General features: G+C 37.0%; 1 protein-coding gene and 1 long non-coding RNA gene across 3 annotated transcripts in view; one reads left to right on the top strand and one right to left on the bottom strand.

Annotated features, from left to right (window-relative positions):
• The window catches only part of npdc1b (neural proliferation, differentiation and control, 1b), a 50,411-nt gene that overhangs the window by 1,995 nt on the left and 30,832 nt on the right, over nucleotides 1-17,584 (top strand). The gene's annotated exons all lie outside the window — the stretch shown is intronic.
• Nucleotides 163-9,138, bottom strand: LOC122875932. Its single transcript, XR_006377946.1, has 3 exons — nucleotides 8,897-9,138; nucleotides 2,510-2,575; nucleotides 163-914 (listed from the first exon to the last, which is right to left on the bottom strand). It is a non-coding gene; the product is annotated as an uncharacterized LOC122875932 (long non-coding RNA).

Genomic DNA, 17,584 nt, shown 5'->3' with positions numbered 1-17,584 from the left:
AAATAGACCTTTTCTATGTGGATTGTGCACTGATTTTGCACCGATATGCCTATGCAAAAGTACTCAGAAGACTGTTTTCTTAAACAAATAACTTTATTAAAGACTATTTAAGTTAAATATTCTTTAACATGTTAAATAACTTAACATATACATTGTCAACCAATCCTAGAAATGAATACTGAGAAAATAAAGAATACATAAAAATGACACTGTAAAGGCGTTACTGTAAATTTTACAGTAACTTACTGGCCGCTAGATTCCAGTAAGTTACTGTAATTTCATTTACAGTACCATTATCACTACTGTAATTTCAATTACAGTATTTTCATTTACAGTATTATTACTGCATTTTCATTTTCAGTATTATTATTGTATTTTCACTTAGTGAAAGTAGTATTCGTTTAGTTTGATTACAGTAGTAGTAGCACAAATTAGTACATAGCTATAATCACAATTTTACTGATAATTTGCTAGCAATATCTTCCTGTAAAAAACAATCCAATTGCACAATTTCTGATGAACATTTGTCCTTAAAATATGCTTTTTAATTGTAGAATATTTACTTATTAAAATTTAAAACAATTATGTCAGTTTAAACTGGGCTGAAATGGGTAACACACAGAAAATCCAAAGCATTAATACATATAATCACGAACATTGTGTATACAGTATATAGTGTCTACCGAATCTAATGCTCACAATAGGCTAGCATGGCTAAAATGTGAACTCATACTGCTGAAAAGCATAACAGGCATTACAAAAATCAAATCAAATGTGTTGCATTTCAGTAGTTTTGCATCAAAGTCCACATGCTCATCACATGCTGATGAGAGATGCCCTTCTTGCCAGATTTTCGACTGATCTGTGACTTTGATGTGCATTTGGAGCCATCAGAGTTGATTCTCAGAATCAACCTGCAAGCACAAGAAAACATACATTATTTCTCAAACCAGTGTTTACCCAACTGTCAGTCACAGGTTGTCATCACTTGTTGTTGTTATTGTTTAATGTTTAATGCACATTGAGTTTACCTTTAACAAAACAAAAAAAACGTACTACATAAATAAAATTGCCTTGCCTATAAAAGCATCATGTTCTATACATACACATGTATACTTACAGAAAAGGTACATAATTAGTTGATAATCAAATTAAAATTATTGAAGCTCCATCCATTACAATACATTTTATTTTGGGTTAACTAACGCTGCAACCCTCATTTGGACAAAATGTCAGAATTTAAATATTTTACTAGGTGCTGCTGCTCTCGCTGTTTCTAATTTTTAATAAACAACATATGTGACATTAGTTAGTAAAACTTGCTATATTAATTATGTCATATTGCTAACCATTTCCTCTATTTTAAGCTACAACTTGCTTTATTTAGCTGCATGATGAGATTATACTAGGTGAGGCTGGTAGGATCAGAGGTAGCAGGGAGCCAATTGTCTGAAATTGTGATTGTCTGAAAGCACTTTAACTCTTACTTTCTTAACTCTGCTGAGTTTTAGCCTGTTAAACCTCTGTTCTCACTCCTCCTGTCTCTGTGATCACCTATACTCTGTACAATATAGATGTTCTATTTGAGTGAGTGCTGGCCTCTAGTTTCATTAAGAGTGTATAGGTGATATACTATAGGTAAGGAATAAGATTATCAGCCTGCATGCTGTGAGTAATTTTTTGAAAGCCACCAGGGCCAGAGTAGAAAATATCTCTTACAGTATACCACAACCATAGATGTACTGTTGTCTATTTGGGGGCAACATGCTCTCTGTGAGACATTGTGCTTCTATAATCTACTCCCACTTGTAGGACAAGTTGTAGTTAAAGTTACAAGTAATAGTAAAGGACTATGTGTCCACCACTTTTTTGCTAACTTTAACTACCTTTAACTACTAGGCTAGTATAAATGATCGTGTAATATTTTCAGTTAACGGAATGGTATGGAATGGTCTAACTTCTTACCTGTCTAACCGAATATCGTTTTAACCATTTACTTTAGCGTTTTCTTTACCAGAGTCGGCAAAAGGATGGTGTCGCCGGGTCCCTGAGTTGGCCATCTCCTCGCTATAAACACTAGCGTTAGCTAACGTTAAACAAGTGCTGCTGATTTTGCAGGCGTATGAGTTAGCCAAATCAACACCGGTGCTGTCAACACATCCAGGACCGTGCGTCTGTCCTTCACAATAATATAACATGTTTCAACAACTCCAAATTATGGAGTAATGTTACAAGGTTTAACAAGAGCGACGTAACCGTTCTTACTGCTTTCTCTCATCAATCACTTTGTTATAGTAACTAGGCATGTTAATGTTCGCGTATACGTATGAAATTTAACATGTAGAAATTGTGTATAAATGACATAGCGACTCACTCAGGACACAGTAACGTTACAGTCTCTATAGTTAAAGCTAGCTAATGTTAACATTACCTCACCCGTTTCTTTGTTGTTTCTCTGTTTAGCTAACATTAACTAGATTTTCGGCAGTTGACAGTTTATGTTACTCACTAGTCATGTTAATGTTACCGTTACCATTGCAACCTCCTGCAGCCAGAAAAAGGCTCCAAAAGAGACCTGCAAATCACACAAATCCAGAACACACACTTAAATATAAAAATCAAATGATGCACTTGACAATAATAAACAAACTCCCTGTTTAACAAGCTGTTGACTAACTCTCTCTGCTCCCCCAGTTTACCAAAGACTCCTCCCGATTAAAGTGGAGCCACTACTAGCTAGGAACACAGTCATTACAACTCACAAAATATTTAACCCATTTTACCCTAAACATTACCAGGGACGGAAATGGACAAAATATATTTCGTTTAATATTTGAATAATATTTTGTGGCTATCAAAGTAACATTAAAGTATAACTAATGCTAATGTTAGCTAGCTAGCTAATGTTGATGACGTCATTAGGCATTCAGTTGCATACAGCTTAGTGCAGTGAAGGAGAGCTCACTTTAATTTAAGATGTATAAAATGTAGATAGAGAAATCTTTGGCCAAATAATCACAAACTCACTACAGGGATATCATGTATTTGAAGTAAAAAAGTAAAAAAGATATAAATTAAAAATTCTACAAAGGGAGGGAGGAGGGAGAAGATCAAACGAACAATTTAAATATTGTGAAGCTGCCCCACATGCCACACACTGACTGCCTGCGCACAGCACAAGAGGAGAGCAAAAGAGACACTGTTGGCAGAAGACCTGCAGCATGCATGAATGAATTACAATATAATATATTTAAATATATTTCTCGCTTTTTCCCTGATGGTCTGAGTAAGTTGCTAAATTTGTCACTAGACGCTTTTTAAAAATAAAGTCGCTAAGCGGTTTCTGACAAATCGCTAAATCTAGTGACTAAGTCGCCAAGTTGACAACACTGTCAGCTACTTCTTTTCTCTTTTGTCCCTTTACCGCCACTTCCACCCAAAACTCTCTTGCCATTGGTAAGCTTTTCGCAGGCAGGTTTACTAGAAGAATTCGAGTAGTGACTGAATATTTTCCTACATTTTGCTATTTATAGCAACATACTGTATATACATTTCACACTATCTGACTGTACACATTACAGTAAAATAGTGTTAAAATTACAATAAAAACCAGTGTACTGTATGTTCAGTATCAGTCAGTTGCTGACCATTTGAATAAAGAATAAAAAAAATTAAATAGCTAAATAAACATCAGTACTGTTCAGTATCAGTCAATTGTTGAATAGGCCTACTAAAGTAAAGTACAAGTACCTCTAAATTGTACTAAAGTACAGTACTAAATGTACTTAGTTACATTCCACCACTGCTCTCTACTAAACCACATATTCTCTACTACGTATGTCAAGCTAAGAGTTTCATGCTACAGCTTTGTTCTGATTCTGAACAATTATTTCAATGGATTGAACTCCAATCAGAAACACTTTTTTCTTGCTTATCAAAACATGTCATCTTTAGCAATATTTCACTGTTAACGTAACGGTCCCAAACATTAACTCTTGGTTCGCTGCTGCCTAGTCAAGAGATAAACAGCGCCTCTGCTATAAACATTCAGGGGAAACGTTCAACGTATCTGTTGAAAAAACAGGCTCCTGTGACTCCAATGTGGGGATGTTATTTATTTACTTTCCAGCATTGCATCTCACCAACTAGGTGACAATGTAGCGTGAGGTCAACACTCAACAGACTCGAACCACCGTTGTCTGCTGAGCTGCAGAATGATCAAGAGATTCTCCAATGTTTACCTTTCAATCTGCTACTGACAAAATAGATGGCTAGCTTCCTCATTAACACAGCAAACAATTGTGATAAGAGTGACATGACAGTTATCAGGAAAAGGGTTGTATTAGTGTTATATTGAAAGGGGAAAATGATGGGTTCATTGTTTATTAACTTTCCAGCAATGTCTTTCACAAACTAGTTAGCAGTTTACCATGAACACACCACTTTGACTCCACTACGTCTGCTCAGCTGTGCACACGGTACTCTACTACATGTGCTGCGCAGTGCTGAGAGTATTGTAGCCATAGCAACGGCCAACATTTACCAGCATGTACTGCCTAGTGCTGTAAGCAGCTTGTTAAGTTAGCTGCCTTATGTTCTAAAATGCAAGTGTTACTTTTTTTTTGTAATGTGTCTGTTCAGAACATGGTGGTTTATGTTGGTAGTTGTCATTTTTGTGCTGGTTTAAACATTAGTGACCAGCTGTATTTTACTAGTTTGACGCTAGTTCTTGAGAGCCCCTTCTCTTTCTCTCTTCTCCCTGACATTATACACTGCTTGCCACTGTAGTGACACCACACTCTGCTGGATAAACTTTGTAGTAACACCAATATAATAACAAGCCTTTCTTTGACGTACACAACTTATTATTCTTATTGCTAGTTTCTGAACACAATATACCAGGCTCAAGTGTGGTCTGATGAGTACTAGCTATTTTACAATAATTAATAATAAGCCATTGGCTTAACATATAACATATTGGCTACCTCAGTGTTGATCAAGAGATGGGTTTTGCCTAGTATACCAATACTCTTGGCCACTTTTGTGGTTATGGCCATTATATGAGGTTTCCTCAATTACAATTTTAGACAAAGAGTTAAAAATCCCTGATTTAAAAGATGGAGCTTGTTTTTTTATGTTAAGTGATAGTTTGTTGTACTTAAACCAAATAGACAGCTTACTAAGTTATTTATTTAACACCTTAATGATGGTGTCAGGATCTTTATGTGAATGGAATGAATGGACACTTGTGTCATCTGCAAATAAAATTTTAGACAGGTTATCTGAGACATTGGGGAGGTCATTAATATATATCAAAATAAATAAGGGCCCAATAATTGAGCCTTGTGGTACGCCACAGAGTATAGAAAGAAAAGGAAAATTGGTTCCATTTTAGGATACAAACTGCTGTTTATCTTTAAAGTAACTGGTGAACCAGAGCAGTGCATTGTTTCTTACTCCAAGATGCGAAAGTTTTTGAAGAAGAATATGGTGATTAACTGTGACAAATGCCTGAGATAAGTCTAAAAAAATACCTGCAGTGCATTAATTTAATGTGTAAGCGATGTGTATATATAATATTGTACTTATTGAGATGTTCGATTAATCTTTGATAGACAAGGTTTTCAAGTACTATTGATATAGCAGGCAGAATGGAGATTGGTCTATAATGGTTGAACACGGCTGGGTCATCATCTTTATAAATAGGGATCATCTTGGCTGTTTTTAGTTCAAGAGGAACAATTCCCTTTTCTAATAAGAGACTAAAAATGTAAGAGGTTTCAAAATGGAGAAAAAGCTATTAAAATTTTTGGTAATTAATTGTGGATCAGTGATAAGACCCCCATCAACCTTAAATTCATTAGGTAACTGCTTGTATGTATTGTTTTTATTGAGGATGCAATTCATTGTTTTCCAAAGAGGTATCATGTCATTTTTATGTTTTGATAATTCAACATTGTAGTTTTTTAGCTCCTCTGATAATGTGGTTTAATTTATTTATATAATTTTTTTAATTGGGCAAGATTAAATGGAGTGGGACTGAAAAGATATTTTTTGTACAGTGTGTTTAGTATTCAAGGATATCACGATGGTTGAAGTTATCCACGGTTTGGTCCATTTATGAAGACGTTTGGGATACACCAGTCCAAAGGGAATGTCATGGTTTGAGGTTTTAGTTTAGTTATTTCCTGTTTTATTTTGTAATACTCACCTCTCCTCATGTGTCATGTAACTTCAGTTCCTGCCTTTGTGTCTTTTCCCTCCAGTTTTAATTATCTGATCAATGATGTTGATAGGTTTTCAATGTAGTGAGTCCTCGGCGCCCACAGGTGGTCATTTGAGTGGGTCCCAGGGAAAATGATTGGGTCCCCAATAAAATGTGTTTTTTGACAAATTGTGGTGTTAAACTCGTGTTCGATGTTGTATGGTTATAATTATGGTTATTCATGTATGTTGAAAATGTATCTGAATGAACCTGACTATTGTATGTAAGGATGAGTTGCATTATTTTTAAATTCAGCCCCGCTTTACTGAATTTTATGAATATTCCCTAGAACTATCAAGACAGTGTTTACCCTGATAAAAAAAAGGACTAGAGTAACGCTACAGTACAAGTTAGTATGATTCTGTGTTTATGTCACAACCACTAAGAATGTAAGTCTCTAACATTTAGTGTAATGATAGAGGATAGAAATATTAAAATACAGAATGTTAAAGTCAGTTGTTAAGACATACTTCAGTCTTAAGATAATCTAGGAATATACTGGTGATTTTTTTAAATGAGTTGCTTTTAGACACCTTTTAAATCTGAAGCTGTAGTGCCTGTGAGTCAGTGCACTCATGACCAATCGTAGGGACACAGATTGGTGCCATGGTGGCTCTGGGCTTTTCCCATCCAGTGACGTGTGCTGTTGCGTCTGGCTGGGAGACTATAAAACAGAAATCACATTAAGCTGTGTGTGGGAAATGGATGATTCAGTGCTAGACAAATGGATGGAACAAGATGTTTTTTAGGTTGTGTCAGTGGGTATGCTGGTAGTGTCATAGCCTCAGTTATCATAGCAGAGGTGTTGTGATCTGGTTGTCCTCAGAAACACATTCCTGCTGTCAGAGCTGAAGAGCTCTCTGTCACTGACCTGGATGACCATTTAATGTCACAGTTTATTCTGAGATTCATCAAACCCCTCTGTTATTTTAGTCAGCATGAAAACAGCAGTGCTGTAACATCATCACATTGTGATGCAAACAGGCCCACACTTGATAAAATCAATGAAAATAATTAAAAATAGGAAATTAACCCACAATATCTAATATAAACAGGACCATAGCCAGGATATTAAAAACACTGAAACACAAATAAAAATACTGATAAAGAAATGAAATAATTAACATAAAAAAAACAAATTAGAAAATGAATTAAACAAAAAGTGAAAACATGAAATACTGATTACACCCCACCCAAAACAAACTAATGAAGAAAAAATAAGCATAAATAAAATAGAAACAAAAAAAATACATTGAAAAAATAAAAACAAAATACTGCGTACAAAAAAGTAATCACAATCTGACAAAAGAGTTAACACAAGTTCCACTTTTTTCAGAGCTTTCAGTGTCATCATCAGTGAATGGAGTCATATATGGGGGCAAATCAAAGATCAAAGATGTTATCATGTGACAAATTCCAAACGTAGGTGATGTAATAACTAAACCATCTCCATGACATCTGAACAAACGCCATGTGGCTGAAAGCTCCAGAAACAATTATGTTATCAAACTTTTATTTCCAACGTCAAGAATGAACCTGCAAGCTCAATCATAATCTTTTAAAATTATATTATATAATTATATAACCTGTTTCTCAAGTCATGATGTAAAAGACAGTATAAAAGAAAGGGCATTTAAATTTTAAGAAAAGTACAAGATGCAACATTTTTCGATTCTTAAAAGATTAATAAAAGATCTATAAAGGTTGTGCTTATGATTAATAGTTATTATTCAGAATGTATTAACTGCTTTCATATGGATTAATAGAAAAAATAACAAAACTCCTGGATGATATCTGATATTTTACAAAAGACCAGTCTGGTCCACACACACACACACACGTCAGTGTGACCAGAGATTTCCCACCAGTGTGGTGTTAATGGTGAGCTGTCTCCTAGTGACCGGCCCTCTGAGTCTGCAGTCTTGAGAGGTTGGGTTAATTTTGTGTACCTAAATTGTCAGGTTCTCTCGCAATGTTAAATTATTCATTTACAATGGGGGAGGAAATATTCAGATCCTTTACTTAAGTAAAAGTACTAATACCACACTATAAAAATACTGTAGTTGGTTGAGGTGGAGCTCATTTTTAACTATTTTGTATATGACTGCGACTAATTATTTTTATTATGGATTCATCTGCTGATTATTTTCTCTCTTAAAAATTCTGAAAATAGTGAGAAATTTCATCACAATGACCCAGAGCCCAAAGTGACACCTTCACCATACTTGTTTTGTCCAACCAACAGTCCAAACCTCAAAATTATTAACAATACATTAAAATTATTTAAAATAATCGAAAGGAAAAGCAGCAAATCTTCACATTTGAAAAGTTGGAACGATGAAATGTTTGTGACTTAATTATCAAAATAGTTGCCAATAAATGTTATGTCAATCATCAAATTGATTAATCAACTCATACAAGCTGTACTTGTATATACTGTTGGCTAGTTTAATTAATAACTACACATTTTATAAACTCTTCATATGTTGTGTGTGAAAATCTTAACCTGTAAATGTTGTAGGGTAGTCAAGCCAGGGAACCAGAAAAGCAGGAGTAGGACCCAAATGCAGACGCATAAGTAGAGTGGGTGCAGTTTAGTAACATTTATTAACAAGAAGGTCCAAAGCTTACGGGATGGCGAGGCAGGCAAAAGTCAAATCCAAAGAAGCAGTACAAACAGGCAAACAAATCCAAAGGCAGGCAGAAAAATCCAAAAGTCCAATCCATAGGGCAGGTCCAGGCAAAAAAAGGAACAAAAACACGGCTGTAAGCTTGACATGCAGTACAAAGTACAAATAACAAACTGACACTAGACAAAGGAAAAACTCTGACTAAATACATATAGTTAGGGGAGACAACGAGAAACAGGTGCAACTAATTAGGGCGAAGCAAACAATCAAAACTGGAGGGAAAAGCAAACAAAGACAGGAAGTAAAACAACAAGACACACGAGGAGAAGAGAACACTTCAAAATAAAACAGGAAATAACAGGACGAAAACCTTAACAGTAAAGTAACTAATAAATAGTCTCAACTTCAGCTCTAACCCAGCACAGACTTTTTAAGATGGCTCATCAAAATGTAAGATCCCTCTCTAACAAAACATTTATATTAAATGATTTTATCTCTTCTACTGATTTAGATTTCACACAGTCAGCTCGCTGAATTGTGCCCTCCAGATTATGACTGCTTTAGCCACCCTAGGGATTCCTTCCTTTGAAGTGCTCATGTTTAAACTTGGTGGCCCACTCCCGGTCATATTTGCTATTATTTATCACCCCCCTAAACCAGCTGGCTCCTTCTTGTTGGAACTCCCTGAATTTTTTTCCAGTCTTGTTTTAAATTATGACAGAATTGTTTGTTGTGGTGATTTTAATATTCATGTTGATGAGTCTTCTAATACCCTTGCTGCTGATTTTTTAAATCTCACTAACTCTTTTAACTTTCAACAACATGTGCCTGGCCAGACTCATTCCTGTGGCCACACTTTAGACCTAGTCTTTAGTTTGGGTCTGAGAATACCATCTGTGGAAATCAGGGACATGTTTGTATCCGATCACCTATGCATTGTTTTTAACTGTGAATTACAGGCCGCTAGTACTGTCTTATCCCGCTCTAAGTACACACGTGTCCTTAATGAGCATAGTGCCTCGAAATTCTGTACACTGTTCAATTCTCCTGGCAATGTGTTTCCTGATTCCTCCAACACCAACGATTTGGTTGATTCTTTTAACTAACTATGTTCTTGAACCTTAGAGCTCATACCTCCTCTGAAAAATAGACCAAACTCAAAGACTAGAAAGCAGCCACAGTTAAATGACAGTATTCAAAGCTGTAAAAGGAAATGCAGAAAAGCAGAACACAGATGGAAGAAATCAGGTCTCCAGGTCCACTTTGTGGCTATAAAAGACTTATTACTCTTTTATAATGGGATGGTGAAAGATGCCAGAACATGCCATTTCTCTGCACTTATTTCTGCCCATCAGCACAACCCCAGATTCCTATTTAAGTTTGTGGATCAGTTAGTTAACCCAGCCTCTCCTTGTGCCTCTGCTGATTGTGATGCTGATTGTAAAAAGTTTCTTTTGCACTTTGCTGGTAAAGGGGAGTTAATATAATCTGGTATTACCCTCAGTCCTGCCTTTTTAGATGTAGATCACCTGCTCAGGGATTCTTTGAGCAATTTTCCTGCTGTTACTCTGCCTGAACTCACAGACATCATGTCTCTTATGAGAGTATCCTCCAGCCCTCTGGACATAATCCCGACTAGGTTCTTATTGCAAGTTATGGATCGTATTGCCCCATTTCCTAACTATTTTGAACAGCTTGCTGTCTACTTGCTGCGTCCCAGATTACTTTAAAACTGCTTGTGTCCAACCAGTCCTAAAAAAGACTGGGCTTAATCCTACTCTCCTGGATAACTATCGTCCGATCTCCAAACTGCCTTTTATTTCCAAGGTTCTCTAAAAAACTGTTTCTAAGCAGCTTCTTGATGCTGTGGAAAATAATAATACCTTTGAAAAGTTGAATCTGGTTTTGATCAGCACCACAGCTCTGAGACAGCCCTTCTCAAAGTTATTAATGACCTTTTAATGAATGCCGACGCAGGCCTGTGTTCAATTATTGTGCTGCTGTACTTAAGTGCTGCCTTTGACACTGTTGATCATGGCATTCTTTAGATAGACAGGGTATATGAGGCACTGGGTGGGCATATCTGGCACTGCACTAAACTGGTTCTCATCATATTTGTCAAATAGGAAATTCTGTGTCGCCATTAATAACTTTATGTCGTCCCTTTCCCATATCAACTATGGTGTGCCTCAAGGTTCAATTCTGGGACCAATACTGTTCTCCTTATATATGGGTGATGTCATCCGCAGACATGGTATTTATTTCCACCTTAGTACGCTGAGTTCTCTACAGGACTTCCTGTCTGAGCAATCATGTTTTTATCACCTCAGAAATTTGCGAAATTCCGATCTATTTTAAATTTTAGTGATGCAGAAACTGTTGTACATGCTTTTATCTCCTCAAGCCTGGATTATTGTAACAGTCTGTTCACTTGTCTTAATCAAAAAACTGTGAAACAACTGCAGACAGTACAGAACTCAGCTGCTAGGCTTTTAACCAGGTCCGAGAGGTACGATCACATCACCCCTGTTTTAGCCTCTTTACATTGGCTCCCTGTTTGTTTTAGGATTGATTACTTTTAAGGCTCTTCATGGCCTGGCTCCAGATTATATTTTAGACCTTTTAATCCTTTATGAACCTTTACGTATTTTGAGATCTTCGGGCAGGGGTCTTCTGTCTCTTCATGAGCTTTTACCATCAGGGCCCTGAGGCTCTGGAACAACTTGCCCAAAGAAATTAGGTTGTCTCAGTCAGTGTCTTCTTTTTTATGAAATATCGGCATATCTGATCTTACCTGAGCTGTCTGTTTTTATTGGTTTTTATGTATTTTATCATTCACTGTGGTATTTTATTTCTATCTCTGTGAAGCACTTTGTATTTTGTTTTGATAAGTGATAAATAAAGTTTATTATTAAGCTGTCAGATAAATGAAGTGAAGTAAAAAGTACAATATTTCCCTCTGAGATGTAGTGGATTAGAAGTAGAAAGTGAAGACTCAAGTACCTCAGATTTTTACCTAAGTGCAGCACTTGAGTAAATGTACTTACATGTTACTTTACTTCACAGTTCATTTAGAAACCTTTATCCCTCATACTTTTACATTGCAATGTGATGCAGTTTTACTGCTGTATTCAAATTTGAAAAATTCTTATTTTTGTATTTATATATTTTTCCATAGTATATTTTATTTTCTGTCTTTGAATTTAAACTGACCAAATCCAAACACATATTTGCACATGAATTCAACAAAGTTTCAAAGCTGTAGTAAAAGCAACAATAAGTAACATATTGCTGTAGAAGGGCTTAGCATCAACATTTCTACCTTTTACCAAAAAAGCTACTGGGAGGCTAAGGCTCACACGTCAGGTCTATAGATCCTCTCACATGCACAGGCAGCTTTAAGATCAGGGCTGTGGTGGTGGTAGAGTAGATTTTGGCTTCCAGTGAATGGTTGGTGTAATGATTACCATTGGTTCCTACCGAAGACGTAAATCTTTAAAAACACCTCACAAATATGGAAATATTGTTTCATTTTTTTAAATGCTCAGTAATTTCCAAAAACAGCTGGACACTTGTTTTTAACAAATGTAACTCAAACAGGAGGAATGTGCATTTGTAAGTATTTGGGGCAGCACGATGGTGTATGTGGGATTGAGTCAAAATAAACTACAGTGTTCATAAATGAAATAATGAAAAAACATGTCACCCAATGCAACAGTGATGTGTTTTTAGCTGGGTTTGAGGTGGAGGTTTGGGCCTCTGGCTTGGCTGCAGTCCCTGATGAGCTGAAACCAGGCTGCCACTCAGGCTATTAAAGCACACACCTGTGTTATGCAAAGGAGGCCATTGCTGCTGTAGTCTCAGTTTCTTGGATGCTCTATACCTCAACACTGCATGTTTTGAAGTGAAACATTTTCAGCCTTGCCTACCAGTTTATAGTACTAAAAATGGGGTGTGTTTTATATGCTTGAAATAAAATGAATTTAAACACATGGAAATAGTCATCAGCAGAAGCTCTTGGTTGTGTTAGTGTGAATTAGCTTGATTGCATAGTTGGCAGAATCACCTTATCCTATGAAAGCAGCAATAAAGCGTTTAGAATAACACTGATTTAAATTTGGAAAAGGTCTTCTACTCTTTATTAGCCGTGCTAGCAGCGAGGCTCTAGGGATCAGAATGTCCATTTGTCTGTCGCCCCACAATTTTAGTCCGGACTAAAAGATCTCCACAACTATTGGATGGTTTACCATGAAATTGTAACATTCGTGGTCTCCAGAGGATGAGTCCTACTGATTTTGGTGATTCCTTGATTTTTTATCTAGCACCAGAAGCAGGTTTACATTTGTGGTTTTGAGTTAAAAGTCTAGGAACCTTGCCCTTGATGACCTTGGGAGCCCACTGAGTTCCTCATTGCAGACAACTGTGGCACCATTAAATGTCATGATGCTGTTGTTCACATGTTAAGAAGCTGACTGTCACACTTACTATGAAGAGAAGAGCGAGCAGGAGTCTCTGTCTGCTGGTGTACATGTACATTTTGCAACTGTCACAGGTGTTTGAAGAACCGTATGTATTTTTTTGTATTGAAAAAATCCAAAATTATTCTGGGAATAATAGTGAGCAGTGGTTCCCAAACTGGGACTCGAGACCAGGGTTTCCGTTAATTACCGTTTTTTACCCTACAAAGTCCGACACATTTAAATCTGTCCGGTCAGAATGTCTGGTGAAAAGAGATGCCATCGCAGTGATGACAGCACTCTGCTGTTATGGAGGCTTGAATTTCTCAACAGCCTGCAAAGTCCTCATCAGGGATTTCAGCTAAATCTATCCCGAGAGGGCCAAACTGGTCAAAACGCTTTACAGCACAAAGTCACACAGCACCAACTATGTCCCTGAGTTTGGTGATACTGGATCATATTTTATGGAGAAAATGTTTTCTGGTTTTCCCTCTGATGTTCTCCAGCTGCTCTGCCTCGAACTCTCTGTTATTTACAGAGTTTTCTGAGTAGGTTTAGACTGATGCATCATGCCAGTATTCTGCCTTAATGTATTACTGGACATTTATAAACCACCATCCCTGCCCATCTGAACTGCCAGGAGTCAAATATGAGTTGAGACATGGAAAGTCTGCAACAGTATTAGCCTTAAAAAGCCTGCATGTGACAAACCCTATCCAGAACCTTTAAGGACATGTCATTCAGTGCAGCTTTGAGATGAAGTGAAAGAGAAAAGAGAGAATGCACGTTTCCTTTTCTTTGATCAAAAGGTTGCTAGGAAACTGTGACTTGAGAAGAAAGTGTATTTGACACTGTGGGAATGTCACTGGTGCTCTGAGACTCAGTGAACAAAATTGCTGCTGATAGAAGTACAAAAAGCCTAATACAGTACATGTTGTAATGCACTTTACAGCCTTTTTCAAATTGCCTTGATAAAGCTGCTTTGCAGTCAGTTTTATTTGAATGTGGACGCATTCAAAGCAATGCACTTGAAAGAGTTATGAATTCACTGGGGAGTTTTCACAGTCACTATTTCTTTTGATTGCCAAGTGCAACAGGTGCACATAGAACTAACTGTTTATTCATGTTGGCACTCTACATGGTTTTCTATTATGTAGCTTGTATGTGCAGTACAAAACATTATAAAATCTCCTATTAGGGTTTGACTAGGTTTATAAAAGACAGTGCTTGCACTAGATTTGTTACCTATATACTATATTTGTAAGTAAAATTAAGTGAAATTTTATTGATTATTATCAGAATCAATCTACCTTATTTTCACCCCAATCATATTGTTTTCTCATGGTGGAGATTTTTGCAAATGCAACTCGCTGTCATTTCGCTGTCTTTAATGTCACTGAGTTCAGGTTGGTGCTTACATGTCTGCAGTAGACGGATGCAAAGTATTTTTTCATTATGCTCACTGAGGTGTTTTCTTAAGCTTTTAGACATCTATATGTTTCCGCTCTTTTTTTTGGCTTTGAATTTGGTTCTGGAAATTAACTGACTGAGTGCAGCTACTTCATCTCAGACACACAAGATCTCTGTGGTCTATACTCTGCCCGAGAAAAACAGAGGAGCCTATTGTCCCAGTGCATTCTGCTCTCTATCATCCAGTTGTAAAGCTTTGCATAGATTAGCCACTGCTGTTGTAGTCTCCAAGGACAGGCCATTGTGTGTATGAATGACAGGGCGACAGACTAACTTTTTACATTGGTGTACAAAGGTGCACCAAATAATACATTTTAAGCATTACCTTTTTTTGTCAGTTCCCATACACACTGGTAATTTCTTAACACATATAAATGATTGTTAACAGGAATAAAAGGTGCAGATAAATGTTTTTTTAATGACCTTAAATTTAGTAAACAGCAGCCCTTTGGCTATATTATGAGCAATGTTAAATTTAATATAATTTCTGACTCCTCACTGCTTCGGTTTGCTGCTGCCTGGCGCTGAAACGTTGCAGGAAGGGGGGCTGCTCTGCCGGCAACGCACCTGTCATTTGGCAGCATGCTTCATAGAAGAGTTACAGTCCATAGAAATGTGTGACTTTAACCTGTTTTCAGTGTTTAGAATTACAGTACTCATGACAGTGCGGAAGGAAAATATTAATAATAGCCGTCCTTTACATTTTCCGCATGCATTTGTCACCCCTGCCTTTTTCTACTTGACACACCTGCCTGAGACAAACCTTCCATCCTTGACTTTTGCATCTGTGTGGTGACTCACCCCCTGATGATGTCACACCTCCTCAGTTGCCATGGCAATTGTCATGGTAACCAGTGTCTAGGTTCCTGTAGCAAGGACAAGAGGGATTCTGACGAAGAAGCTAAAGGGGTTAATATTGATAGCTGGGTCTAATTGTTTTCCCCATGGTATCGGAAGGACTTCCAGAGTCTCTGCATGAAAAAGAGTCCAGCTTTATTCTTCTCTGCGCACGGGTGTTGGCTCAGATGCCCTCTGGTAACTAAGAAACATTGAGAAGTAAATGGATGCAATGTCACACAAAAACAACAAGTGCAATAAATGCTCCCTGTGGGGAAGCATATGCAGCACTGCTGTGAGTATTGTAGGAGTAATGGAGGATAAACTCAACTAACCCCATTTTATCCACCTTTTAAAACTGATATAAGTCTTTTGTGCTTTAATTAATTGTACACATCAGAGTGTTTTAAAACTTATATAAGTCTTTTGTGCTTTAATTAATTGTACACATCAGAGTGTTAAAGTGATATAACGAAGATAAGAAGATTGTGATGTATGATACTTTATATTACTGGTTGCTTGCTCTCTGAAGTTTGCAGATTGAAGGTAATTGTGTAATTGATGATGATGATGGGATGATCTTTATTGTATAGCATCTGTAATATATAAAATGCAGCTCAAAGTGTTGTGCACACAGTGTATGTCAAGCAGGGTAACAAGGGAAATAAGGGGTTTGGATCCAAACACAGACAAGGAGGCAGAGCAGGTACAATTCAACGATTTAATGATAAGAAAAAACAAAAGGCTTACACGGATTTCAGGCAGTCCAACAAAGGCAAAACAATTAAGACAGGGAGCAGACAAAGTCCAAATCCAACATCCATGCAAGGTCCAAGAGAAACCAAAGATAAGTCCAAAAGAATACACATGAAACCAAGGTCCGGACACTTGACGAAAGACAAAGAGCACACAGGGTTAGGGCTGGAAAGCTTGGCACATAGGTGGAATGACAATCTGAGAATATTACAAAACAAAACAGGAAATAACATACATAAACCCTCAAACCATGACACAAAGTGCTTTATATAAGGCTATATGTATAAAAAAAAAAAAAAAAAAATACAAATAAAGAAATTTTTATTTAATTACAAATCAGAGTACTGAGTAGCAAAAGGTTAGTCTTAAGATGTTTAGGAATAGTTTAACACTTTGGGAAATATGCTTATCTGCTTTTTTCAGAAAGTTAGATGTGAAGATATTAATCTCATGTCTGTGTGTTTGCTAAGGTGACAATAACCCAGACTCACAAGCAAAACAACACAGCATGCACAGATGAATAGGCAGCTAGTTTGGTTAGCCGACACGTTGCCCTATAAGCAGATCCCTTTGCAATTAGCCCCCATCCAGCCCCCTAACCACCCTCCATTCCAAAGCCCTCCAGACCCAAGAGCTGAGCCCAAAAAAGAGTTCCCAATGTCATTTTGTGCTGAGACTACTGTAACTGCCCCCTCTCAGACACACACTGACCAGTCTCACAACAGCACTGCTTTCCAAACACCAATCAGAGTAAACCAAATTATGACACAATGTAAAGAAACCTATTTTGGACATTGGAAAGAGGAAACTAAAAGCCAAAGTATATTAGAATGTTATCTGGCCCTAAAAAGAGATTATGAATTGGCAGAATATCTATCTGCTGTCAGAGATAGAAAGCAGAGACAGATCCTAGAAGAAACAGATCCTAACCAAGTACAGGCTCAGTGACCACAAATTGGCAATAGAAAAGGGGAGACCCCTAAAATCATGGCCACCAAAATATAATGGAATATGTGGTGTTCGACAGGTGAGGTTGAGACAGAGATGCACTTCCTCCTACCATGTAAAACATTCAGTGAAATAAGGAACATTTACTTTAACAAGTTCAACTTCTTTAATTTCAGATTTCAAAGAGCTAAATTACCTCTTGAAATTAAAAATACTCTTAG

This window comes from Siniperca chuatsi, linkage group LG5, assembly GCF_020085105.1.
Source record: "Siniperca chuatsi isolate FFG_IHB_CAS linkage group LG5, ASM2008510v1, whole genome shotgun sequence".
NCBI classification, from domain to species: Eukaryota; Metazoa; Chordata; class Actinopteri; order Centrarchiformes; family Sinipercidae; genus Siniperca; species Siniperca chuatsi.
This window is presented reverse-complemented; position numbering and strand designations above follow the sequence as displayed.